The following is a 27,442-nucleotide window of genomic DNA, read 5'->3' as shown; positions in this document are numbered from 1 at the left end:
TCAGGGACACAGGGCCTTGCTTTGGGTGGTGGCAGCATCTGCACAGCAGCAAGCTGGTAATGCAGCTGTGACAGGGACATCACGTATGGGCATGGAGATGTGAAATGTGTGGTACAGGTGTCCCTGAGGGAGGTGTTTGGCTGGACTTGTGAAGCTGCAGAGGGGAACCTGTTGAGAGAGGAGATGGCTGAGGCCCCAGCTGCAGCTGGCACACAGGGACCCTCTTGCACACTGGGAGATTCTCACTGTGCTCAAAGTTTCCCTCTGAAGACTAAGAGGTGAATGTGGATGGGCTTAGCAACTGGGCTGCAGGCCAAACAATTGAGTTAGCAAAAGAAGAAATTGAGAAAATACAAATTTATCCATAGCAAGGAGGAAAGCAAGGCCATTAGCATGGAAACCAATAAAAAGGGATATAAAGGGGTATTTGCAGTTATGTAATAAATGGAATTTGTTCCTGCTAACTAAATTGTAACTGTTATTAAAGTTGTTATAATTAGAAACAATCATGAATCAGTGTTACAAAGCAGATGTACCCCTTTGCAGATGTTACATGTCAAAATTAAGGTACAGGATGTAGTTTAGAAGATAAATGGTGTCTCAAGACCAAAATGGCCTTGAGATGGACCAAAATTAGAACAAATTTAGGCATTGGGCCTAAAGATTAGTAAACATAAGGCTAATTAGTAGACTAACATAACACAAGGCTTAGTACACACACGTAAACCTATAAGGTTATCCAAAGGACAATGAAGAAGAGGAGAAGCCTTTGCCAAAAGACCACCAAAAGAAGACTGAAGACCCCCTAACAACAAGTGAGGCAAGCGCCGTGAAGAAAAGTGACATAAAGTCAGAAAAATTTGAAATAGGAGGAAACTTAAAAGAAACATTAATGAATATGTAAAAGCATACAGTATATAAGTTTAGCTTGAAGTGCTTTGTTTTGAATGTGAGGCAGGGTGGGAAGCCTTTGTACCCTGGTCGGTTTTGCTTATGCTTTAATCATACTTAATTTCTAGCAGATTATATATATAAATTTTAAATTTCATTAAAATGTATTATTTTACTGAACTGTATTCTTTTATACCACATTACTCTTCAATTTAGTAAATTGTATTCATTTTTAATTAAACTGCCATTAACCAAAGGGACCTAGTTGTCAAATTTCTAATTTCATTTATAACAATATTTTAACAAGGAAGGCTGGTACAACAACATTGGTATTTACCAAACATGACACAACATGAGGTATATTAACAAAGAAGGCCCCTTACGGTGACAACATTCTACTGTTCAAACTGTAAAACATCTTTGTGTACTGATCAGGAGGTCACGATTTCCTCTTTACAATCCTGATGCTGAATGTCTCCTGAGGACGTCTGGTCACAGAGAAGAATGAGCCCCTTGTGGGCTGCCCCTGTTTGGACAACCTGCTCCTCACCCCAAGCCTCAGCATGTCTGACATCGCCCACCTGGGACTGACATCCCAAAGCATTGAAAACATTTCTCTTTATATTTTTTCTTTATAATTAAAATCTAATTAATTAATTTAAAAAAAAAAATTCTACAATTATTGTGTATTTTTATAACCTAAGTTTTATATTTATATAAAAGAATTGATCCATTTTTAGCAACTAAAAACATTATCGGTCCTTGGTTCAAAGTACCACAATTCCCTTCATTAATTAATTGGTCACTTTTTCTCCCTCTTTATGATAATTACACATATTTTTAGTCCTTTGATCATCAATTTTTAATAATTTTCTCAGACAGGGTAAATGGGACCACCTTGGGGACCATGGAGATTTTCTGGGGAACATTTGGGGCAGTTTTGGGTCTGGGGCGGGAATTTAGAAAGAACTTGGGGGTCTGGAGAACACTTGGGAAAGCCGGGAGGGCACTTGGAGGGGCACTTAGGGATTCTGTGGGACAATTCGGGGTCCGGAGAAGCACTTGGGGGTCCAGGGGGGCGCTTGGAGGTCAGGGAGGGGAATCTGGGGGCCCTTCGGGGTCCGGGCGGGCACTTGGGGGGCTGTAACAGGGAATCTATGGGCTGCGGGGGATGATGGGAGTTGTAGGCGCCGGTATAATACGGTTTAATGGGGCCGCGGAGCATAATGGGAGTTGAAGGCGCAGCTCCAATGGGTTCCGGTGAGGCGCGGGGCATGACGGGAGATGCAGTCCCGGCTGGAATAGCGCCCTATGGGCGCCGCGGAGCATGATGGGAGCTGTAGTCCCGGAAGTGGCTCAGAAAGCGCGTTTGGAGGTGCGGGGAAGCGCTTGGAGAAAACTTTTGCGTCCGAGCCATGTCTGCAGGTCCTGGGGGCGAATGTATACGGCTCGGGAGCACTTGGGGGGAACCTGGGGAGCTCTAACCGGGCTCTTTAGGGCGGGGAGCACGGCAGGAGGTTTGGGCGCGGAACTGTGTGGGATGATGGGAGATGAATTCCCAGGAGTGGCTGGAAGGGGAATCTGTGGGGTCGGGAGAATTCAGGGATCCAGGGACGCTTTGGGGGCTCCCGAACGGGCAATGAGGGGGCACTCGGGGATCCTGGAGGGTTTGGGGGAGACTTATGGGACATATGGGGGGCAATACCGGGGTTCTGGGGAGCGCAGGGCATATTCCCAGTTCCTCACAACCTGGTTTCAGTTGCCCCCTGGAGGCTCCTGCTCACTGCCAGTATGATCCCAGTATGATCCCAGTATGATGTCAGTACACAGCCAGTGCAATCTCAGCCACTGCCAGGATGATCCCAGTACAAACCAGTCCCTGCCAGTGCTGCCACTCCTGGGATCCCCCAGCCCTCTCTGTGTTCCCCCCTCCCACATCTCCCCAGAGGAGCCCCAAGGGCTGGCAGTCCCCAGCCAGGGTCCCCAGCCAGCCCCAGGTTGGATCTGCAGCCCCCAATTTTCCCAGTTTCCCTCTCCTTTTCCCCGGGCCGGGTTCCCCCCGTCCCCAGCGGGTGGGAGCAGCGGAGACCCCGCGCTGCCCATCCCGACCTGTCCCGGCTCCATCCCCGCTCCTGCCGTGGGCTGTGAGGGGTTCGGGAACGGGGCACCGAGGGTGTCACTGTTCCTGGGGGAGGAGGAGGAGGGATGGAAGAGGAGGGATGAAGAAGGAGAGTGAGAAGGAATGGAAGTAGGAGAAGAAGCTGGTGTTAGGGAGGAGGAAGAGGAGGAGCCAGAGGAAGAAGAAGAGGAGGGACAAAGGAGGATCATGGAAAGGAAAAGGAAACACGAGGTCGAGCACTCCTGAATTCACAGCCCCTCACCTATGGGATCCCACCCGTGGGATCATCACCCCCCATCCCAGCAATGACCAGGGAGGGGGAGCATGACCCAGATATCCTGGGGGGGTACCTGGGTTGGGTTTTTCTGGGGGAATGTTTGGAGAATGAAGAACTCCAAAGCTGAGCAGAAAATGCCCCTTGGGGGGACATTGGGGGGTCCTGGTGGTGGCTGCTGTCAGAGGCAGCCTGGAGGAGCAGAGCCCTGTGTCCCCCCAGACCCCAAAGTGGGGAGCCCAGAAAGGGGGAGCGCCACAAATCACGGGACCCTCAACAGCCTGGTGAGGGGCAGGGGGGACTCCTTGGACCTTCTGCACCCCAAAGCAGAGAATCACGGGACAAGGGACCATAGGAATCCAAAAAGCCCCATCATCCCTAAATGAGGAGATGGAAACGGGGGGAACTTTTTGGATTTCTGGCACTCCCAGCAACCTGGGGTGGGCAGGGAGCAAGCCGACAGGGGGGCCCCAGTGCAAGCATGACCCCCAGCAGCTGGGACAGGGGGGAATCCCTGAACTGCAAAGGGGAGAGAACAGAGATGGGGAACTCCCGGGAGGCATTTTCAGGGCTGAATTTTGGTGTTTGGGAGGTTTTTATGGGCCCCAGATGCCCGGTAACTTCTAGAGATGAACTTGGTCAGGAGGAACACCCTAACCCAATGTGCTCATGCATTGCATATTTCCGCAAACAAGGATTTCTCATTCCCAAACCTTGGCCAGATGGAGAAGGAGGCTGCAAGGAAGAGGAAGATGCCCCAGGACACCCAGGCAGGTGAGGAGGAAGTCAGTGCCCCTTTCCCCCTCTCTCCTGCTCCGTCCCCCAGCCCAGCCTGGCCCCCGGCTGCAGGACAACCCCGCTGCCGACGCTGTCCTGCCGGGGACGCACTGGGGGGATCTCCTTCCCCTTCCCTCTGGCACGGAGGCAAATCCCATCCTCTCCTTGTCCTTCCTCCCCCAGACAAGGAGCTGAGGATGGAGACCAGGGAGGACAAATCCCTGCAGCAGAACCTCGTGGAAGAGGCTGTTTTGAGCAGCTCCACAGTGCAGGAATACAACGGGGAGGAGAATCCCCAGAGATCCCGCAGGAGGAGGGGCTCCAAACCCATCCCAGGGTGCTCTGAGGAGGCAAGACCCACCCTGTGCCGGGAAGGCAGCCAGAGATCCAGCCGGGGCTCTGAGCTGGTGGTCCATGAGCAGCTTCAGGATGGGGAGAAGCCCTACAAGTGCTTGGAGTGTGGGAAGAGCTTCAGCAAGAGCAACAGCCTGATCTGCCACCAGATGATCCACACTGGGGAATGGCCCTACGAGTGTGGGGAATGTGGGAAGGGCTTCGGATGGAGCTCCGAACTCATCCGTCACCAGCGCATCCACACTGGGGAGAGGCCCTACGAGTGTCCCGAGTGTGGGAAGAGGTTTCAGACCAGCTCCAGTCTCCTGCGGCACCAGTGCATTCACACGGATGAGAGGCCCTTCCGCTGCCCCGACTGTGGGGAGGGCTTCAAGCAAAACTCCCACCTCGTCAGTCATCAGCGCATCCACACTGGGGAGAGGCCCTACAAGTGTGGGGAATGTGGGAAGAACTTCAGCCAGAGCTTTAGCCTGATCATCCACCAGAGGACCCATACCGGGGAATGTCCCTATGAGTGTGAGGAATGTGGGATGACCTTCAGTCAGAGGTCCCAACTGACCATCCACCAGCGCATCCACACTGGGGAGAGGCCCTACGAGTGTCCTGAGTGTGGGAAGAGGTTTCGCAGTAGCTCCAATCTCCTCCTGCACCAGCGGATTCACACGGATGAGAGGCCCTTCCGCTGCCCCGACTGTGGGGAGGGCTTCAAGCACAACTTCACCCTCATCACCCACCGGCACATCCACACTGGGGAGAGGCCCTATGAGTGTCCCCAGTGTGGGAAGAGCTTCACCTGGAAATCTAGCTTGACCCAACACCAACGGAGGCACCGGTAAGGGAAGCCCTACAAGTTCCCCAAGTTCAGGAAGAGCTTTGTGCACTGCTCCATCTTCATGCTGCCTTGGAGGACCAAGGTTAGGAAGAGACCTGGTGATCCATGTTCCCTGTGGTCCATGCTGGGAAGACACCTGTACCTTTTCCTGCCCATGGCAATGTCATGATGTGAGATCAAAGAATGTGAGAGTCTGACCATGTCCTTGTCATTATATTCAATCCCATATCAGGTCATTGCCAGGGGCAGGAAAAGGACTCCCTCTCTCTCACCAGAGGAGAAGAGTGTCCTTTCCAGGCAGGAGGAGATACGTGGCCAAGAAGAGCCAGTCGTTGGCATTTTAATTTTCCCTGTGAATAGATTGTGTTATCCCGTCTGTTATCCAAATTGTTTCTATTCCTGTTTGTTCCTTATCCCGTTGCTGTTCTCAATAAATTGTTCTTATCCCAGCCTGGGATCTTTGCCTTGTGGGTTTTCCATGGGAGACGGGAGGGAAGCGAGAGGTGGCGTAGTTTTAGCAGGAGCAGGGAATTCAGGAATGCCATTCCTGAAGCCCAGCCCATGGAAACCGAGCATCCCAGCTGGTGCCAGGCCTGGTTGCCATGGGCAGCAGCCTTGGGAGCGGGTCCCTGGCTGGGGGCTGTGGGAACCTCTTCCCTCTGGTGCCCAGGGACAGGAGTGGAGGGAGCGGCTGGAGCTGAGGCGGGCAGGTTTAGGCTGGATGTGAGGAAAAGGTTTTTCCCGCGAGGCTGCTGGGGCACTGAACAGGCTCCCCAGGGAAGGCTCCCAGCTCCAGGGCTGGCTGAGCTCCAGCAGCGTTTGGGCAGCGCTGCCAGGCCCAGGCTGGGATTGTTGGGGTGTCCTGTGCAGGGCCAGCAGTTGGACTGGAGGATCCCCATGGGTCCCTCCCAACTCAGCCAATTCTGTGGCTCTGTGATCCCATGAGCCTGGGGATGGGACTGCAAATGGTTGCCATGGCAATGGACTCTGGCTCCAGGCCTGAGCTGGTGTCCATGGCAACCACCCCTGGCATGGGGTCTCCATGGAGCTGCCAAGGGACTGACGATAACAACAGGGGCTGTGATGGTTGCCATGGAAACAGACCATAGCAACAGGGGGCTGGTGATAGTTGCCTGCCAAGGATCAGATTTGTTACAGGCCCTCAGAGGGACTCCATGTGGACATTCCAAGAGTCTCCAGGCTGTTCAAGAGCCGGAATGTCACAGGCAGACAGGGGCTCCACAGAGACCTCCCAGGGGTTTCTGAGGATGCTGAAGAGCCGTGTGGTCAGACACAGTCACAGCAATTCCATGGTGACATCCCAGGGGACCTTGGGCTGCAAAGGCACCGCTCTGTCACAGGCACTCCCGGGGGCTCCATGGTGACATCCCAGGAGTCCCCAGGCTGCCAAAGAGCCGGGATGTCACAGACACTCCCAGGGCTTCCTGTCATGGGCAGAGTGGGAGCTTCAGGCTAAAGCTTTATTTCTTTATTGGAGAAACTCCTGCAGAGTCATGAGGTGGAGAAATGACACCCAAGAGCCACCATGGATCCTCAAACCCCTCCAGGATGCCTAGACTTTTAAATTCCTTTTAAGAGAGGAACCTGGGAGCAGCTGGATTCAATCCCAGCCTGAGTTTGTCAAAGGTTTATGTCTAAATATTGGACAGGTAGAATTGAACCGTAATTCAATTTGTCCCACAGGATTAACAATGGAATATCAGTTTTATTTATACAAATACAACTGTGACTGATTCTGAACATGATATATTTACACCACAGAGTAAATAAAGAAAAAGAGTTATTTACTCAACAGTAAAGGAGCTATAACAATTATTAGACTAGAGTGCTCTAGGAAGCAATTTTGAAGTAAACAGGGCCTTGCTGGAGTTGTTTGAGCCCATTCCAGGCACAGCCTCCTGCTCCAGCAGGAACTGCCTTTCCTGTGCCATGGCCAGGGCAGATCCCGCTGCAGGAAAAGCCCCAGGCCAGCCCCAACCCAGGGAAGGGCTCGGGCACAAGTGCAGAGTGCCGTGCTGGGAGCTGTGCCAGGGACAGCCTGAGGCACCAAAGGCACCTGGGCAGCAGCAGCTGCTTCCAGGCCATGGCCAGAAGGCTCCCTTGGCACCCCGGCCTGGTGGCCAGCACTGCAGAGCTGCTGCTTCAGGGCTCATTTCTGGCTGGGCTCTGAAAAGCCACTGCTGCTCCAGGAGCCTGACTGGGAAGCAATTGGCCCCAGCACCCTGGGGACAAGATAATAATGAAACAGCTCTTCATGGCAGCAGAGACAAGGCAGGGGCAGAGGAAAGGGGAGAGCCAGGCCCTGGGGACATGGCTGCAATGGTGATGGCTGTGAGGTCACTGCCACTGCAGCAGCCTGGCTGGCCCTCAGCAGACATTCTGGCCAGGAGCACTGTGAGGTCACCCAGCACATCAGAGAACCCACACAACAGGAATTCCATCCTTGGGGAGGGGAGGGGCTTTCACTGTGTCAGGTTGCACAGAGATCCTGCTCTTGGAGCATTCTTGTGATGGGGCATCAACTTGTCTGGAAAAGAAGCTGGAGATTTGTGCCACTCTCATAAAATATCTGAATAAAATATTTCCTCTTTCGAACAAATACAAATTAACTCTTGTTCACTTTAAAGATATTCAACCTTGTCACTGCAAGATTTGGGAGGAAATAACTTTGACCGGTGTTTCCATTTTCAAAGATCTTGAAGAGGACCCAAAAATCTCCCAAGATGGGATTTGGAGGCCTCATCACATAAGCAGCAGGTAGAGGCTGAGGACTCTGGGCTTAGCAGATGCAAGGCCCTGTCAGAGGCAACTTGTGCAGCCCTTGGGCCATGGCTGCTGGCCCTGGGCCTGAGGCCAGCAGGGGACAAGTGACCCTGGCAGCCCTGGGGCCTCATTGCCTCCTTGTCCCTGCTCAGCAGCCTGGCAGGGGCCGCCCCATGGTGCTGCCCTTGGCATTGCACATCCCCACATGCCAGTGCCCCGGGAAGAGCCCTGAGCAATGAGGGAGGGACAGCATCTGCCTTGCCAGGGGCTGGGGCTCAGCCCTTGGCCCTTGGCATTCCTGAAACACATCCAGCTTTGCTCAGCACCACAGACACCTTTCCCTTGCTTGTCCCCAGCTGCCATCAGGGCCTCCAGTCTTCTGCTCTACCTGGAACCTGGGGACGCTTTCTCACTCGTGTCTCTCATTTCAACTACAAGAAACTTCAGTGTTTCCATCTGACTTGGAGCTCTTGAGAAGTTTTTGGAGCACACTCTGAGGGACTGAGTGTGATGCAAAGAGCCCCAAAGGCCCGAGAGGGTGATGAAAGTGCTGGTGCTGTGTCTGTGCTGCTGAGCTGGGCCGGGCTCCTGGCCCAGAGGCAGCTCCTGGCAAGGGCAGCGCTGCAGAGAGACAGCTCTGGCCAGGAGCAGCTCCTGAGCACAGCCCAGCAGGGCTGGGGCCCTGCCAGGGCAGCTCAGGGACACGAGCAGGCCCAGACAGAGCTCCCAGGGGCTCAGCACTGGCAGGGGCTGTGGGATGTGCCAGAGGGGGCTGTGTCACAGCAGCACCTCTGTGGCTGTGTCCTGGAGCCCCAGAGCAGCTGTGATGTCAGAAAGGGGCTGTGTGACAGCTCAGAGTGGGTTGTGTGAGGTCACAGATGGGGCTGTGACATCACAGAGTTTGTTGTGTGAGGTCACTGAGCAGCTATGGCATCATAGAGGGGATTCTGTGACATCAGAAATCAGGGTGTGATGTCACAGTGTGGGATGGGTGATATCCCTTTGTGGGCTGTGACATCACAGAGAGGACTATGACATCAGAGGTTGAATGCATGACATCACAGAGTGGGTTGTGACATCACAGAGTTTCTGTATGACATCACAGAGCCACCACAGGGTGGGCTGTGACATTACTGAGTGGGCTGTGAGGTCACAGAGCAGACACCACAATCCCAGAGGGCGGCTCTGTGACATCAGACAGCAGATTGTGACATCACAGAGCAGCTGTGTGACATCAGAGAGAAGAGTGTGTGATGTCAGAGAGAAGGCTGTGATGTCAGAGAGAAGGCTGTGACATCAGAGAGTAGGTTCTGTTATCTCAGAGGGGCTGGGACATCACAGTCCAGACTGGGACATCACAGAATGGCTGTGGGACATCCCAAGGTCTGTGGGGCATGGGACAGGGGGACAGGGACCCCCCAGCAGCATCCCCATGTCCCCCAGGGCCAGAGCCTGGGCCAGGGCTCCTTCACCCTGTCACCAATGAGGGGTTGAGAGCGCTTAAAAAATCCCCATCAAGGGAGCAGCAAAAACCAGATTTAATATTAAGCACCAGCAGCACAAAGTTCCTTGGCAAGAGTCACTCTGCTCCTGACTGGACACTTCAGGCACAGCAAGGAAACAAAGCAACAACAAAAACAAACAAAATCCAGGCAATCCAACCAGAAATGAACCCAGAACCGACCCTTTGTGTGTGTGTGGGTGTGTGTGTGTGTATTTGAGCTTAACAGAGCTCAAACTTAACAGGACTTCACTTATGCCTTAATTTATACCTCAAACATCACAATTTAGCAAAAGCACTTAACAGTATTTAAGCTAACTTATAACTAATGACTTCAGGATTTAACAGTGGAATAACACTTAACAATATTCAACTTGGTTTACTGTTGTAATCACAGGCACTGAGAGTGTGCCCTTATCTCTGATGCCTGGCTCTGACATCCAAGAAAACTCTGAATTTCATATAACACTGTGAAAACAACTGTTAAATAGAAAAACCTGGAGGGTAAGTGTGTAGATTAGAGAGATTTCTTATGTCACTGCGTGAAAAAGTTCAGGTTTGGAGTTTAAACTTTTTTAGAAAATAGAGGACAAGATGGAGGATTCAGGGTGTTGTCTCTTGTCCTTCTTTCTTCTTCATCTTCTTCTTCTAGAGGTTTTTGGGTAGTAGTAGGTGATTGGATAGAGAATGCTGCAGTGCAGCACACAGGTGTTGGGTCATTGGGTCACTAAGAAAAAATATCTCCTTGGCATTTGTTAATTGGGTAAATGAACATATAAAAAACCTTGAAGAAGATCTTTGTTAGTAATTTTGCACCTTTCTATCGTAGTGCACATAGCTGCTTGTGGCTCCTTGTACCCTGTATACATGTAATGGAGATAAAAGAAGAATAAACAACCAAGTCCAAACAAGAGAAAACTGCCTCTATCTCATCAATCTTCAGTCCAAGGGGGAAAAAGAACCCAACCACAAGTGTCCCATCAGGACACCAGGGCCACACTGCACCACTGCAGATGGGAGCAAACCCTCGTGGACTGTGTGCCTTACAAATCTGGCAAAATCATGTCACACACATCCCTGAATTTAGACATTTAAAATATGTACATTTATCCACAGATACCTTTTCATCAGCAATATGTGCTATAAAACACACAAGAGAAAAGGGTCGGGATGCCATTGCACACTGGCAGTCAGCCTTTGCTGTTTTGAGCATCCCTCATAGCATCAAAACAACACACATCTCACAGAAAACAAAACATTTCCTGCAGCCCTGGAGTGTAACACACCACACTGGCGTTCCTCAAATAACAATAAAACCAATGTGGAAAGAGCACATGGCACTTTAACAGGAATTACTGAAAAACAAGAGGGAGGAATGTGTGGTGGGACCCCAGAAAGCAAAGTAGCTAAGGCTGTTCATACAATAAATCATTCAGCAGTATCAGAAGATCCCCAAACCCAGGCTCGCTTGAACTCTGCAATTCTAACACAAGTGAAAGACTTAGCAATGTGAGCTCTAACAAGAATTACCAACTTGTCAGTGCCAACCCAAAGCTATTCAAGTAGAAGACAAAACCCCCATGAGCTATATATGCAGTGAAGCAAGGGGTCAATTAATGCTACAACTGGCACAAGATAATGCAAACCAAGACTATATAAAAATTATAGCTGCATTACCTCAAGGGAATCCATCTCTGGAGGAGATGATTACAGCATGTGCTAAGGTTGGGACTGGATCTCATCACATGGATATGCTAGCCAATTCTATTACAGCTGCTGTTAAACTCACACCCCATTGCTACAAGTGTGGACAACAAGGCCACGGGAAAATAAACTGTCCACACAAGCCCATTCCACAGGGGACAGCTCAGGGACAAAGAAGTGATAATGCAAGCTGCAACCGATGTGAAAGAGTTGAACATACAGCCAAAGACCACAAACAACACCCTCCTGACAGTACCTCTACGGATGTGATGGAGCAGATTAAAGAAGAGTAACCAGAACAACTTATTCACCATGAAAATCAGACTCTTGAAAAGACAGTTAATTTAAAAACTGTTTGTTTACAAATTGTTTTTCTGCTAAGTTGGGTTTTTCTCACGGTTCTAAATGTTGAATGGTTTTTGTTTCTTGTTTATAGAGTTCAGGATAATCTCAGTTCAAAATACTTTCTTGTTTTTTAATGTTAAGTTGTAACTTTTAACTATAAGTAATTAACCTGTGGCTTGTTAGCTTAAAGGATTGTGATCCTGTCTGCCAGCTCCTGGAAGGGAGTGTTGCAAACTCAATTTAGTACACAAAGCATATTGCTAGCTGAAGAGAATTAATTGTGTCAAGTTAACTAGAAAACTTCATTCAAATTAAACCCATGCTGTCCCTGTTATCATGTCTGCAAAGGGCCCTTGCAGATAGGATAACAGAGAGCATTTTATATTTTTTAATTTAACCAAAAAGGGTGAATTGTCACAGTATGGTCACAGTAGAGCTGGTCAGGACTGGACAAGGTAAATCTAGACATAACACAAATCTAATTTAGCAGTAAATTCTCTTTAGCCATAGATTTTAGCACAAATTTAATTTAGTGAGCCTAATTCATGTCTGAACCACTGCACACCACTGGCCAAGATGCTGGGCAGGGAGAGAAGTATCAGCCAATGGCTGTCTAGCCTGGGAAATTTGAATTTGGTATTCAAGTGAGTTCTGAATAATAAACAAGGCTGTTTTGTCTGATGAGCAACTGGAGCACGAGTCATGGATTTTGTCTCCTCACTGACGACCAGCACGTTACAGATACACCTTGGGCAGTACAAGAGCCTGGCCAGGGCTACACCCAAGATGGACCAAAAATGGTCATAAAAATGGACAACTCATCACGAGGTCCCATATTTTTAGAAGTTTAGGTTCATCTGCATATTTGGGTTCATTGTCCAGTTACAGCTTCAGATGATGAAATCCCACCCTTCTTGTTTTCTCTTTTCAGTCCACCCTTGTTTATGCTTTTGGGCCTGGAACTTGTAACAATTGTCCTTGGTATCAAGCTAGAAAAGGAATTGTTTTGTCTACCTACTCTGTGAAGAGAGCTCACTAACACTTAATGTGAAGTTCAAAACTACAAACCTAGGCAGTGCAGAATATGAAAGATATGAAAGCTAAAACATGAGGCATCACACCCTGAGGGGCTGTGGAACTGAATAATTTTGGAGAGGGATTGAGAAGGTTTCAGTGGCATTAAGTGGTTTTGAGGTGACAGATCGATCCCTCTCACCTCTTTGAGTGCCAAGAAATGGAGACAACTCCACCAAATAACCCCACAACCCTCAAATACTCACAAGTATCTCCAAGATTGCCTTGAAGCACTAGTAAAATGTGAGGTTTTAGATGCCTTTGATGAATTTGTTGATTTTTACCACCATTTGTTGGATTTAAAGGGATGAGAATGAATCAAAAGATAACTGAAACCAAAATAAAATGACCTCCAGCCCAGTGTGTTCCCAACACAGATCACTGGGAACGTGGGTCATCAGGGCTCTGCCCAACGTGGGTCCTCCCATGGGGGATGGAGCTGGAGCAGTGCACAAAGCTCTTCCTGCACTTGGGGCACTCACAGGGCTTCCCTTACCGGTGCCTCTGTTGGTGTCTGGTCAAGTGAGAGCTCTGGGTGAAGCTCTTCCCACACTGGGGACACTCGTAGGGCCTCTCCCCAGTGTGGATGCGCTGGTGACTGATGAGGTTGGAGTTTTGCTTGAAGCCCTCCCCACAGTCAGGGCAGCGGAACGGCCTCTCATCCGTGTGAATCCGCTGGTGCCTGAGGAGAGTGGAGCTGGTCTGAAACCTCTTCCCACACTCACCACACTCGTAGGGCCTCTCCTCAGTGTGGATGAGATGGTGGATGGTCAGCTGGGACCTCTGGCTGAAGGTCATCCCACACTCCCCACACTCATAGGGACGTTCCCCAGTGTGGGTCCTCTGGTGGATGATCAGGTGGGATCTCTGGCTGAAGCTCTTCCCACATTCCCCACACTCGTAGGGCCTCTCCCCAGTGTGGATGCGCCGGTGGGTGATGAGGGTGGAGTTTTGCTTGAAGCCCTCCCCACAGTCAGGGCAGCGGAACGGCCTCTCATCCGTGTGAATCCGCTGGTGCTGGAGGAGATTGGAGCTGATCCGAAACCTCTTCCCACACTCGGGACACTCGTAGGGCCTCTCCCCAGTGTGGATGCGCTGGTGACGGATGAGCTCAGAGCTGAAGCTGAAGCCCTTCCCACATTGCCCACACTCGTAGGGCCATTCCCCAGTGTGGATCATCTGGTGGCGGATCAGGAATGAGCTCTGGCTGAAGCTCTTCCCACACTCCAAGCACTTGTAGGGCTTCTCCCCATCCTGAAGCTGCTCATGGACCACCAGCTCAGAGCCCCGGCTGGATCTCTGGCCACCTTCCCGGCACAGGGTGGGTCTTTCCTCCTCAGAGTACCCTGGGATGGGTTTGGAGCCCCTCCTCCTGCGGGATCTCTGAAGCTTTTCCTCCCCATTGGATTCCTGCACTGTGGAGCTGCTCAAAACGGCCTCTTCCATGAGGTTCTGCCGTGGGGATTTGTCCTCCCTGGTCTCCATCCTCAGCTCCTTGTCTGGGGGAGGAAGGACAAGGAGAGGATGGGATTTGCCTCCGTGACAGAGGGAAGGGGAAGGAGATCCCCCCAGTGCGTCCCTGGCAGGACGGCGTCGGCAGCGGGGTTGTCCTGCAGCCGGGGGCCAGGCTGGGCTGGGAGATGGAGCAGGAGAGAGGGGGAAAGGGGCACTGACTTCCTCCTCACCTGCCTGGGTGTCCTGGGGTATCTTCCTCTTCCTCACAGCCTTCCTCTCCATCTGGACAAGGTTTGGGAATGGGAAATCCTGGTTTGGGGAAAAATACAATTCATGAGCACATTGGATTAGGGGGTTCCTCCTGCCCACGTCCATCTCTAGAAATTCCAAGCTATCCATAAAAACCTCCCAGACACCAAGATTCAGCCCTGAAAATTCCTCCCAGGAGTTCCCCATCTCTGGTCCCTCCCCTTTGGTGTTCAGGGGTTCCCCCCTGTCCCAGCTGCTGGGGGTCATGCTTGTATTGGTGTTCCCCTGTCTGCTCAGTCCCTGTCCTCCCCAGGCTGCTGGGAGTGCCAGGAATCTGAAAAGTTCCCCTCATTTCCATCTCCCCACTTAGGAATGCTGGGACCCCCCAGTGTCGCCCCAAGGGGCATTTTCCGCTCAGCTTTGCAGTCCTTAATTCTTAAATATCCCCCCCAAAAAAACCCAACCCAGGGACCCCCCAGGATATCTGGGCTGAGCTCCCCCTCTCGGGGCACCTGTGGGATGGGGGGTGATGATCCCACAGGTGGGGGACTGTGAATTCAGGGAGTTCTTGACCTCTTGGTTCCTTCTCCTTTCCCTGATTCTCCTTTGTCCCTCCTCTTCCTGTTGAAGTGCATTTAAAAAATTATGATCTGTCCCACGGGAAGAACTCACCCTTGGTGTTGTATAACGTCAGTCCCTACCTAACCTCCCTTTTCTTTTCCCTATCCCATTGGCTGTAACCCCCCTGTATCCCCTGGCCACCCCCTCCCCCAAGTTTAAGAGAGCACCCGAGGAATCTCAGCCTCTTTCTTGCCCCGGGCGACCCACATACAATAAACCCAGGACCACGTCTCGTAAGTCTGAGCCTTCTTTGTGTAAAATACCTTAGGTCCATGTTGGATATATTTTGAGACCCCTTCCCGCCCGTGTTCTGAGAAGGGCGGACACATCCCCATGGGGGACAAGAATGAAGGGGTTTGTGGAGTATTTACAACATCTTCCTCCCTCTCCTCCCCTTCCATCCCTCCTCCTTCTCCTCCCTAACTCCACCTCCTTCTCCTACTTCCATTCCTTCTCACTCTCCTTCTTCATCCCTCCTCTTCCATCCCTCCTCCTCCTCCCCCAGGAGCAGTGACACCCTCGGTGCCCCGTTCCCAAACCCCTCACAGCCCACGGCAGGAGCGGGGATGGAGCCGGGACAGGTCGGGATGGGCAGCGCGGGGCTCTCCGCTGCTCCCACCCACTGGGGACGGGGGGAACCTGGCCCGGGGAAAAGGAGAGGGAAACTGGGAAAATTGGGGGCTGCAGATCCAACCTGGGGCTGGCTGGGGACCCTGGCTGGGGACTGCCAGCCCTTGGGGCTCCTCTGGGGAGATGCGGGAGGGGGGAACACAGAGAGGGCTGGGGGATCCCAGGAGTGGCAGCACTGGCAGGGACTGGTTTGTACTGGGGTAACTGGAACCTTACTGGCTTAACTGGGAACGATTGGATATGAGCACAAGCATGCTGAGGGCAGCTGGGATATACTGGGAGCGTCTGTGAATTTGGGAGGATTGAAAACATGCTGGGAACAATGGGAACCATGCTGGGGACAACTGGGAAGAACTGGGAGTGACTGGGTCTGCAATGGGGGCAACTGGGCATGACTGGGACCATGCTTCGAGCAGCTGGGATAATCTGGGGAGAGACTGGGACTATACTGGGAGCAACTGGGTGCAACTGGAATCACACTGGGAGGAATGGGGAGCAACAGGAACCACGCTGAGGGCAACTAGAATCCTACTGGGATCACAGTGGGAGCAGCTGGGCCATGCTGGACAAGACTGGGACCATACTGGCAGCAACTGGGACTGCACTCAAGGTGACTGGGAGTGGCTGGGAGCAACTGGGATAGACTGGGATAGACTGAAACCACAGTGCAGGTAAATGGGAGCAACTGGAACCACACTGGATAATCCTGGGAGCAGCTGTGCCCATGCTGGGGTCATACTGGGATCCTACTGGAAGTAGCTGGAATCGTATTGGGAGTGACTGGGAGGGGCTGGCTGGGACTGGAACCATGCTGGAGGTGACTGGGAGCAACTGGGCCCACCCTGGGAGTGACAGGGAGTCACTCTGGCCATGACTGGAATCATGCTGGGAGGATCTGGGAGTGACTGGAACCATACTGGGAGTGACTGGGTGCAACAGCTCATACTGGGAGTGACTGAGATTGTAGTGGGAGTGACTGGGATCATCCTGGAAGTGACTGAAACCATACCGGGTGTGACAGTGGCTCCTACCGGGATAGCACTGGGAACCACTGGGATTACAGTGGGAGCAAATGGAACCTGACTGGGGGTTACTGGGAGCTACTGGGCCCATGTAGGGAGGAAAATGTGGACACCTTGGGAGCAGCTGGGATCAACTGGAAGGTACTGGAACCATGCTGAGGGGACTGAGGCCACAGCTGGGATCATACTGGGAGCAACTGGGAGTAACTGGGAAAGAATGGGATCATTCTGAGGTAACCAGAACCTTACTGGGGCAACTGGGTTATACTGGGAGTGTCTGTGACCGCACTGGGAACAGCTGGAACCACAGTGGGGGCAACTGGGAGTGAGTGGGACCATGCTGAGATGGACTGGGACTATTCCAGGGACAACTGGGATCATACCAGGAGGAACTGGGAAGAATTGCAACTATTCTGGGATCGTACTCAACTGGGATCATACTGGGATCACAGTGGGAGCAGCTGGGTCCCTGCTGGCTGAGACTGGGATCCCACTGAGGGTGACTGGAATCATACTGGGATTGACTGGGAGTGGCTGTGAGTAACTGGGATCATGCTGAGAGGAACTGGGAGGAGCTGGGAATGACTGGGAGCGTGCTGGAGCTGACTGGGATATACTGGGAGAGACAGGGAGTCCCAGGGATCACACTGGAGGCTACTGGGGTCATACTGGAACTGACAGGGAGCAACTGGGGGCCACTGGCCTCATTCTGGGAGTGACTGGGATCAAACTAGGAGTTCCTGGGATTAGACTGGGAGTATGAAGGGAACTGGAAAATTGGGGAAAAAATGGGGAAAAAACCCAGGATAAATTAAAGGAAAACAAAAGGGAAAAAACAGGGAAAAAAACAGAAAAAGAAATCACAGTGAAATCAAAATAATGGGGTAAAAATCATGAAAAATTTGGGGGAAAACAGGGAAACATTTGACAAAAAATTGGGGAAAACCAGGAAAAATTTGGGGGAAAAACAAAGAGTAAACTCAAGGAAAAAATGGGAAAAAAATCAGGAAAAGAAAGTGGAAAAAATTGGGAAAAATCAGGAAAAAAGGGGAAAAAATCAGGAAAAAATAGGAAAAGAAGGAAAAATCAGGAAAAAAGGGGAAAAAATCAGGAAAAAAGCCCGAGAAAATCAGAAGGAAAAACTGGGAAAGAACTTGGAAAAATCAGGGAAAAACAGGAAAAAAAAGATAAATAAAATTTTAAAAAAAGGGAAAAAATTGTGAAAAAATCGGGGAAAAATCAGGCAATTAGGGACATTTGAGAAGGAGTTGGGAAAAAGATAGAAAAAATTTGGGAAAGGAAGAGAGAAAAATCAGAAAAAATGGGATAGGCATGAAAAAATTGTGAAAAAATGGGGAAAATCAGGGATAATATCAGGAAAAGTCAAAAAGACCCTGGGAAAAATCGGGAAAAATCAGGAAAAATTTGGGAAGAAAATTGTAAAAATCAAGGAAAAACCAGAAATGTTTGAGAAAGCTTGCAAAAAAAATCAGGAAAAGCATTGGGAAAAAATCAGAAAAAAATGTGAAAAAAAAGAAAGATCAGGGGAAATCATGGAAAAAGATAAAAAAGTCTGGGAAATATCAGAAAAAAATAATGAAAAAATCAGGATAAAAAAATGGGGAAAACCAGAAAAATTTGGGAATGGAAAAGGGTAAAATCAGGAAAAAATTTGGGAAAAAATTGGGAAAAATTGAGAAAAGAGAGAGGAAAGAAACCTGGAAAAAAATCAGGAAAAATCAGTAAAAAAATTAGGAAATACAAAGAAAAATCAGGGGAAAATTGTGAAACAATTGAGGAATAAACAGGAAAAGATTGTGAAAAGAAGAGGGAAAAATCAGGAACAAATGGGGGAAATCAGGAAAAAAAATGGAGGAAAAAATTGGGAAAAAAACAGGTAAGACGAGGAAAAAATGAGGAAAAGAAACTGGGGGAAAAAACCTTGGAAAAATGAAAAAAAAGTGGGAAAAAGCCAGAAAATATTTAGGAAATGAACAGGCAAAAATCAGGAAAAATTAGGAAAAAGATGGGGAAAAATTGGGACAAATCAGGAAAAAAAATATGAAAAATATGCGAAAGAAAATGGTGACCAATGAGGGAAAAATCAGGAAAAGAAAAAAATAATAAAACCGGGAAAAAAAATCAGAAAAAAAAATCAGAAAAAAAAATCAGAAAAAAAAAAGAAAAAAAACTGGGGGAAAATCAGGGAAAAAATCAGGGGAAAAATGGGAAAACCCAGAAAAATCAGGGAAAAATTTGAGAAAAAGCTGGGAAAAAGATAGAAAATTTTGGGAAAAGAAGAGGGAAAAATCAGAAAAAGGTGGTAAAAAAAAAGGAAAGTCAGGAAAATTTGAGAAAAAACTGGGGAAAAAAAAAGGAAAAAATCGGTGAAAGAAAAGAGGGAAAAAATCAGAAAAAAAAAAAAAACAGGGAAAAAAAACAAGAAAAAACTGAGAAAAAATAAGGAAAAAATGGGGAAAAAAGAGTAAAAAATTGGAAAAAATATTAGGGAAAAAATGGGAAAAATCAGGGACAAAGTGAGGAAAAGAAAGAGGAAAATAATCTAGATAAATCAGGAAAAATCAGGGAAAAAATGGGGAAAAAAAATGGGAAAAATTAGGAAAAAAACAGGATTAAATCCCCCTATCCCATTTTTCCATGGAATTTTGGGACTTGCCTACCTGGGAGGTTGTAGAAGAATTTCCAGACCTGGGAATCCGGGGAGTGGGGAAAGGAGGAATTGCAGATGAGCTGCTCCAGATTTTCAGGAAGGTTGATGGCCTGCTCCTCTTCCAGCTTCCAGAATGTTCAGATGAATCCCACGACTCTTCCAGCTGGAGATCATGGAAATATCATGGAAAGTCATGGGAAAGCTGTGATTCAAATTCATGGAGTTTTGCCCCAAAGCACCCTTTTTTCCTGCCAAAATTTATATTTTTCCCCCCCCAGAAATTTCAAATCTCCCCCCAACAAATTTCAATTTTTGGGATAATTAAATGGGGAAGATAGGGGGAAATGGAGGAAAAACGGGGAAAAGTTGGGAAAAACTAGAAAAAAATGGGGGAAAAGAGAGAAAAACGGAAGGAAAAATGAAGCAAAAATGGGGGAAAATTGAGCCAAAATGGGATAAAAATAGGGAAAAATTGGGGAAAATGTGATGGAAATGGAGGAAAAATTGGGAAAAATAGGAGAAAGAAATGGAAGAAAATGGGGATAAAATTGTGGAAAAATGAGATAAAACCAGGAATAAAATGGGGGAAAATAATGGGGGAAACTGGGAGAAAAATGGGAATAAAAACGGTAAAAATGAGGAAAACATGGGGGAAAAATGGAAGAAAATGGAGAAAATAGGAGACAACATGGGGAAAAAAACTGGGAGAAAATGGAGCAAAAATAGTGTAAAATCAGGAAATAGAAAATAAATAGATTAAAAAGGGAAAAAATGGGAAAAAATGAGGAAAATTAGATAAAAAAGGGAGAAATGGAGGAAAAAAGGAAAAAATTGGGGAAAAATGGGATAAAATCGAGACAAATTGTACTCTATTAGGGAATGACTGGGAGTGATTTGGCTTATCGTGGGGCGCAAAGGAAACTGGAGCCACACGGGGGTGAGCAACTGGGCTCATTCTGGGAGCAGCCACTGCCGGCACCGGGAGCCCCGAGCCCCTTTCCCGGCCATGCCGGACCCGCATCCCCCCGGCCCCTTTGCCGGGGCTCTGCCGCCACCGGGACCCCCCAAAAACACCTCCCGGGGCCCCCCCGAGGAGCATCTGCGGCTCGGCTCTGGAGCCCTGCCATCCCCAAACATCCCCCCCAAAAACCCCAAACCCAGGGACCCCCGGGGTATTTGGGGCGAGCTCCCCCTCCCCGGGCACCTGCGGGATGGGGGGCGATGGTCCCGAAGGAGCTGCAGATCCAGAGAGCGGGGAGCGCACGTGGAGCCTCCTCTGCCTGCTCCAGCTCTTCCTCCTCCTGCTCCTCCTCTTCCTCCTCCTCTGTCCCTCCTCTTCCTCCTCCTCTGTCCCTCCTCTGTCCCTGGGCGTGGTTCGGAGCCCTCGGGTGAGCGGGGCCGGGCCGGGACACGATGGGAAAGGGCTGGGTCCCCCCCAAACCGAGCTGGGGGCAGCGGAGGTTTGGGGGGAACAATGGGAACGGGGCGGGACAGGGGGACAGGGGGAGGTGGGAGCACTGAGGGTCCCCCAGTTCACCCCAGGACCCCCAAGCCCCGTCCCAGCCCCCCCAGTTCCCCCCGCAGCCCCGGCTGAGGGGGGGCTCAGCCCAGGAGCCGCCGTCGTTCGGGGCTCCCCCGAGTGCAGGAACGGGAGAGTTCCCGGCTCGGGGAGGCCCCAGCAGAGGAGGGGATCTTGTCCCTCTTCCAGGGCCTTTCAGGGTCTTCAGGCCTCTCTGAAGAGGAGTTTTTCTCTTTTTCAGGTTTTTTGGGGGGGGATCCCACCACTACAGGGGTGTATTTTCCTCCCCATTTTAGGGTGTTTGTGCGGCCGCAGGTCCATAAGCCCCTTTTTAGGGGTGTATCATGACGGCTTTAAGTGACATTTTTAGGGCTGTCCCCACCCCAAGCCCCTGTAGGGGATGTTTTCTCCACCAGGGTGGATTTTGGGGGTTCTCTCTACCATGGCCGCTTTAAGGACCCCGGTATTTTTGGGTACCACTGTAAAGGGCAACACCACTCCCGGTGATTCCGGCAGTGAAGCCCCGGGAGGGGTTGGGGGTCCCGGGAGGGCTTGGAGAGATGCCAATGGGAGATCTCCACCTGGGAGATGCCAATGATGGCCATGGGGATCCCGTGCTGGGTATAAACCTTTGTGAGGGGTTCCTGGGGGTTTTCGGAAGTTCTGGGTGTTTTTGGGGCCACGGTGATTTTTTTGGGGTTCTCAAGGGTGTTTACAGGGGTCCAGATGGGGGAATGTGGGTGATCCTGGGGGTGGAATTGGGGGTCCCAAGGCTGTTTTGGGGAACCTGCTGGTGAAGGAGATGGAGACCCCATGCCAGGTATGAACCTTCTCAATGTCTGTATGGGGTTTTGCCATTTTGGGGAGTTTTTGGAGCATCCAGGGATGTGTTTGGGATCCCGGGGAGGTTGGGGTGCCCCGGGGGGTTTGGGGGTTCTCGGCAGGTTTGGGGGTACCTGGGCAATGTGGGTGGCAGTGCTGGGGACCCCGTGCTGGGTTTGAACCTTCTCACTGTGCACGGGCAGCGTCAGCGTGTTCAGGGAGATCCTGGAGAGCCCGGGGGGTCACCCCAAATCCCAGGGACCCCAAATGCTGAGGGACCCCCCAAACTGCCCTCACCGCTGGATCTGCTGCAGGCAGGGGGGCACCAGCACTCGGCCCCCACCCTCCACCATCACAGGGGGGCTGTGGAAGAAATCTGGGGGTGCACGGACAGGACGGGTGAGACCCCCAAAGTCCTGGGGGAGGGGACACAGGGGGACTCCCAGGAATTCCCGTTGTGGGGGGATGAGGGGGGACCCAGGAAGAGTTTGGGGTGGATGGGTGGGTCATGGGGGGTCCCCCAGGATGGGTTTGGGGGGAACCGGATTGGAGCTCCCATGGCAGTGGGATAGGAAGATCTGCCCATGGAATTCCATGGGAATGGCATGGCAGTGAGATCCATCTACAGAATGGGACAGCAGCGGGATCCATCCATGGAGGTCCCGTGGGAATGGGATGATGTCTGAGATCCATCCATGGAATTTCCATGGGAATTCAAACGTTCCCAAATTTTGTCCTCCCAAATCCCACATTCCCATTCCCACATTCCCTGGGAATTCTGCCCTCCCCACCTTTACACTCCAGCACCTCCCGCACATATCTGACATATTTCCAGAGACATTCCCTGCAGCTGTGAGCCAGGGAATTTGTTAATCCCTCAGCCTGGATCTCAGGGATCCCCATGGCGGTGCCACAGTTGCCATCGCAGCCCCACAGATCCCCCAGCCCCGGCTCCCCCCGCTCAGCCCCGCTCTGGCTGTGCCGCTACTGCAGCATCTGCAGCTCCCCGCTGGCCCCGTGCCGGTGCCACTCCTTGTGCCGGCTCTGGCTATCCCAATATCCCAGCCCTGGCTATCCCAATATCCCAGCTCTGGCTATCCCAAGATCCCAGCCCTGGCTATCCCAATATCCCAGCCCTGGCTATCCCAATATCCCAGCCCTGGCTATCCCAATATCCCAGCCCTGGCTATCCCAATATCCCAGCCCTGGCTATCCCAATATCCCAGCCCTGGCTATCTCAATATCCCAGCCCTGGCTATCCCAAGATCCCGGCTCGGTTCCGACCACCATCCCCGGGGCTGCGGCTCCGCCCGGCCCCGCTCGCTGCGGCGGCGCTGGAAAGGGATCCCAGCCAGGGACCCCATGGACATGGACTGCGGGAAGCCCGGGCCGGGCTCCGACAGCGCCGCGTGCAGGGAACGCAGGGAGAGGAGAACTGGGGGGACATTTGGAGATTTGGGATCGGGGGGGTCACGGCTGAAGGAAAGGGGAAACGGGGAGAGCCGGGAAGGGCATTTGGGGATGCCAGGAGTGACAAGAGGGGAGGCTGGGGCTGGCTAGATGTGGCATGGCTGGAGTTCAGGGCGTTCCTGTACCCAGGAAAGGGAGCTCCAAGGGTCCCCGCTGTCCCCATTGCCAGGACAGGGCAGGGAAAGCCGGGATGGCTGGGAATAGGGGTCCCGGGTGTCCTCAGTGCTGAGGAAAGGAGGGGCTGGCTGCAGGGAGAGGCAGGAATAGGGGTCCAGGGGGTAAATGGGTCAAGGAGAAGGGGGCTCTGGGGCTGCGAGAGGCGGGAGGGCCGGGAAAGGGGTGCAGGCGTTCCTGGTGCCGGATAAGGGGGTGCAGGGTGGGACCCACGGCCGGGAATGGGGGTTCGGTGGGATGGCGGCGCCCAGGAATGGGGGTTTAGGGGTCCCTCGGCGTTCCGGAATGGGCGATCAAAGAGTCCCGGTGCCGGGGGTCCCCCTCACCTCTCGCCGCCCCCCGGGAGCGCCCCCGGCCCCAGCGCTGGAGCCATCGCGCTGCTCCGCTGCGGCCCCGCCCACAGCCCCGGCCCCGCCCCCAGAGCCGCCTCCGGCTCCGCCATTGGCGCCGCTCTTTGCTGCCCGCCAATGTCATACATGGCGCTATGATGTCATACAGCCATGTCATGATGTCACAGCCTTCTCTGTGATGTCACACAGTCCCCTCTATGATGCCATAGCTGCACAGTGACGTCACACAACAAACTCTGAGCTGTCACACAGCCTATTTCTGACATCACAGCTGCTCTGGGGCTCCAGGACACAGCCACAGAGGTGCCACTGTGACACAGCCCCCTCTGGGACATCCCACAGCCCCTGACAGTGCTGAGCCCCTGGGAGCTCTGTCTGGGCCTGCTCGTGTCCCTGAGCTGCCCTGACAGGGCCCCAGCCCTGCTGGGCTGTGCTCAGGAGCTGCTTCTGGCCAGAGCTGTCTCTCTGCTGTGGTCTGTTTCCATGACAACCATCACAGCCCCTGTTGCTATGGCCCCATGCCAGGGGTGGTTGCCATGGACACCAGCTCAGGCCTGGAGCCAGAGTCCATTGCCATGGCAACCATTTGCAGTCCCATCCCCAGGCTCATGGGATCACAGAGCCACAGAATTGGCTGAGTTGGGAGGGACCCATGGGGATCCTCCAGTCCAACTGCTGGCCCTGCACAGGACACCCCAACAATCCCAGCCTGGGCCTGGCAGCGCTGGCCAAACGCTGCTGCAGCTCAGCCAGCCCTGGAGCTGGGAGCCTTCCCTGGGGAGCCTGTTCAGTGCCCCAGCAGCCTCACAGGAAAAACCTTTTCCTCACATCCAGCCTAAACCTGCCCGCCTCAGCTCCAGCCGCTCCCTCCACTCCTGTCCCTGGGCACCAGAGGGAAGAGGTTCCCACAGCCCCCAGCCAGGGACCCGCTCCCAAGGCTGCTGCCCATGGCAACCAGGCCTGGCACCAGCTGGGATGCTCGGTTTCCACGGGCTGGGCTTCAGGAATGGCATTCCCCAATTTCCTGCTCCTGCTAATACGGCTCTGCCGCTCGCTTCCCTCCCACCTCCCATGGAAAGCAGAAAAGGCAAAGATCCCAGGCTGGGATAAGAACAATTTATTGACAACAGCAATGGGATAAGGAACAAATAGGTACAGAAACAATTTGGATAACAGAAGGGATAAGACAATCTATTTACTGGGAAAACTAAAATGTCATCGACCGGCTCTTCCTGGCCACGTATTTCCTCCTGCCAGGAAAGGACACTCTTCTCCTCTGGTGAGAGACAGGGAGTCCTTTTCCTGCCCCTGGCAGTGACCTGAAGTGGGACTGAATATAATGGGCCATGATCACACTCTCACATTCTTTGATCCCAAATCATGTCATTGCCACGGGCAAGAAAAGGGACAGGTGTCTTCCCATCATGGATCACAGGGAACATGGATCACCAGGTCTCTGCCCTATGTTGGTCCTCCAAGGGGGGATGAGGCTGGAGCTGTGGAGAAAGCTTATCCTGCACTTTGGGGCATTTGCAGAGCTTCCCTTACCAGTGCCTCCGTTGGTGTTTGCTCAAGTGACAGCTCTCACTGAAGCTCTTCCCACACTGGGGACACTCGTAGGGCCTCTCCCCAGTGTGGATGCGCTGGTGCCTGATGAGGTGGGGGTCTTTCTTGAAGCCCCTCCTGCAGTCAGGGCAGCGGAAGGGCCTCTCATCCGTGTGAATCAGCTGATGCTGTAGGAGATTGGAGCTGGTCTGAAACATTTTCCCACACTGGGGACACTCGTAGGGCCTCTCCCCAGTGTGGATCATCTGGTGGATGGTCAGGTGGGACCTCCGGCTGAAGGTCATCCCACATTCCCCATACTCATAGGGCCGTTCCCTGGTGTGGATCCTCTGATGGATGGTGAGGTGGGACCTCTCTGGCTGGAGCTCTTCCCACATTCCCCACACTCATAGGGCCTCTCCCCAGTGTGAATGCGCTGGTGCTTGATGAGGTTGGAGTTTCGCTTGAAGCCCTCCCCACAGTCGGGGCAGCGGAAGGGCCTCTAATCCGTGTGAATCTGCTGGTGCTGGAGGAGATTGGAGCTGCTGTGAAACCTCTTCCCACACTCAGGACACTCGTAGGGCCTCTCCAGTGTGGATGCGCTGGTGGATGATGAGTTCGGAGTTGAAGCTGAAGCCCTTCCCACATTTCCCACACTCGTAGGGCCATTCCCCCAGTGTGGATCATCTGGTGGTGGATCAGGCTGTTGCTCTGGCTGAAGCTCTTCCCACACTCCAAGCACTTGTAGGGCTTCTCCCCATCCTGAAGCTGCTCATGGACCACCAGCTCAGAGCCCTGGCTGGATCTCCGGCCGCCTTCCCGGCACAGGGTGGGTCTTTCCTCCTCAGAGCACCCTGGGATGGGTTTGGAGCCCCTCCTCCTGCGGGATCTTTGCAGATTTTCCTCCCCATTACATTCCTCAGCCATGGAGCTGCTCACAATGGCCTCTTCCACGAGGTTCTGCTGTGGGGATCTTTCCTCCCTGGTCTCCATCCTCAGCTCCTTGTCTGGGGGAGGAAGGACAAGGAGAGGATGGGATTTGCCTCCGTGCCAGAGGGAAGGGGAAGGAGATCCCCCCAGTGGGTCCCTGGCAGGACGGCATCGGCAGCGGGGTTGTCCTGCAGCCGGGGGCCAGGCTGCGCTGGGAGATGGAGCAGGAGAGAGGGGGAAAGGGGCACTGACTTCCTCCTCACCTGCCTGGGTGTCCTGGGGCATCTTCCTCTTCCTCGCAGCCTCCTTCTCCATCCAGACAAGATTTGGGAATGGGAAATCCTGGTTTGGGGCGAACAGGGGATGAGCACATTGAGTTTGAAGGTCCCTCTACCCAAGTCCATCTCCAGAAGTCACCGGGCATCTGGAGTCCATAAAAACCTCCCAAACACCAAGATTCAGCCCTGAAAATGTCTCCCAGGACTTCCCCGTCTCTGGTCTCTCCACTTTGGTGTTCAGGGGTTCCTCTCTGTCCCAGCTGCTGGGGGTCACTCTTGCACTGGGTGTCCTCTGTCTACTCAGTCCCTGCCCTCCCCAGGCTGCTGGGAGTGCCAAGAATCCAAAAAGTTCCCCCGGTTACCAGCTCCCCACTTAGGGATGCCAGGACCCCCAATTTACCCCCAAGGGGCATTTTCTGCTCAGGTTTGGATTTCTTCATTCTCCAAACGTCCCCTCAAGCAGCCCAAAATAGGGAGCACCTAAAATATCTTGGCTGAGGTCCCCCTCCCCGGTCACCTGTGGGATGGGGTGTGATGATCCCATAGGTAGGCGGCTGTGAATTGAGGGAGTGCTGGACCTCGTGGTTCCTTCTCCTTTCCCTGATCCTCCTTTGTCCCTCCTCTTCCTCTTGCTCCCCCTCTTCCTCCCTCCTCCACTTCTTCCCTAACCCCATCTCCCGCTCAATCCCTCGTGCTATTTGAGCCATTCGGAACACAGTTCCACGCCCAAACCTCCTGCCGTGCCCCGTGCCCTAAATGTGATAAACAGAGACCCTTTTGTTCGACTAAACATGCAGATATGATATCCTGTAATGTTATGTTCTGTAAAATCAAGATTGTTACTTACCCCTTACTTACTTACGATAGTTACTTACGTATGCATAGTAACTGATGCTTGTATAGCTACTGACGTTTATCATGTCCTTGCTAAGATTCCTTGCATTCCAAAAAATTACTGAGCTAAGCCTTTACAGAGAACAGTGAAGAAAGGTTAAAGGAAGATAAAGTAAAGACCGAACGATCGAACCCCTAGACCGATGAAGGCGCATGC

General features: G+C 52.1%; 1 pseudogene; it reads right to left on the bottom strand.

Moving 5' to 3' along the window:
• The window catches only part of LOC131586342 (uncharacterized), a 448,419-nt pseudogene extending 421,882 nt beyond the window's left edge, over nucleotides 1-26,537 (bottom strand).
• Nucleotides 26,538-27,442: the final 905 nt, after the last annotated feature.

This window comes from Poecile atricapillus, chromosome 19, assembly GCF_030490865.1.
Source record: "Poecile atricapillus isolate bPoeAtr1 chromosome 19, bPoeAtr1.hap1, whole genome shotgun sequence".
Lineage (NCBI taxonomy): Eukaryota > Metazoa > Chordata > Aves > Passeriformes > Paridae > Poecile > Poecile atricapillus.
Note: the sequence above shows the minus strand (reverse complement) of the source record. Positions and strands in the feature narration are given on the sequence as shown.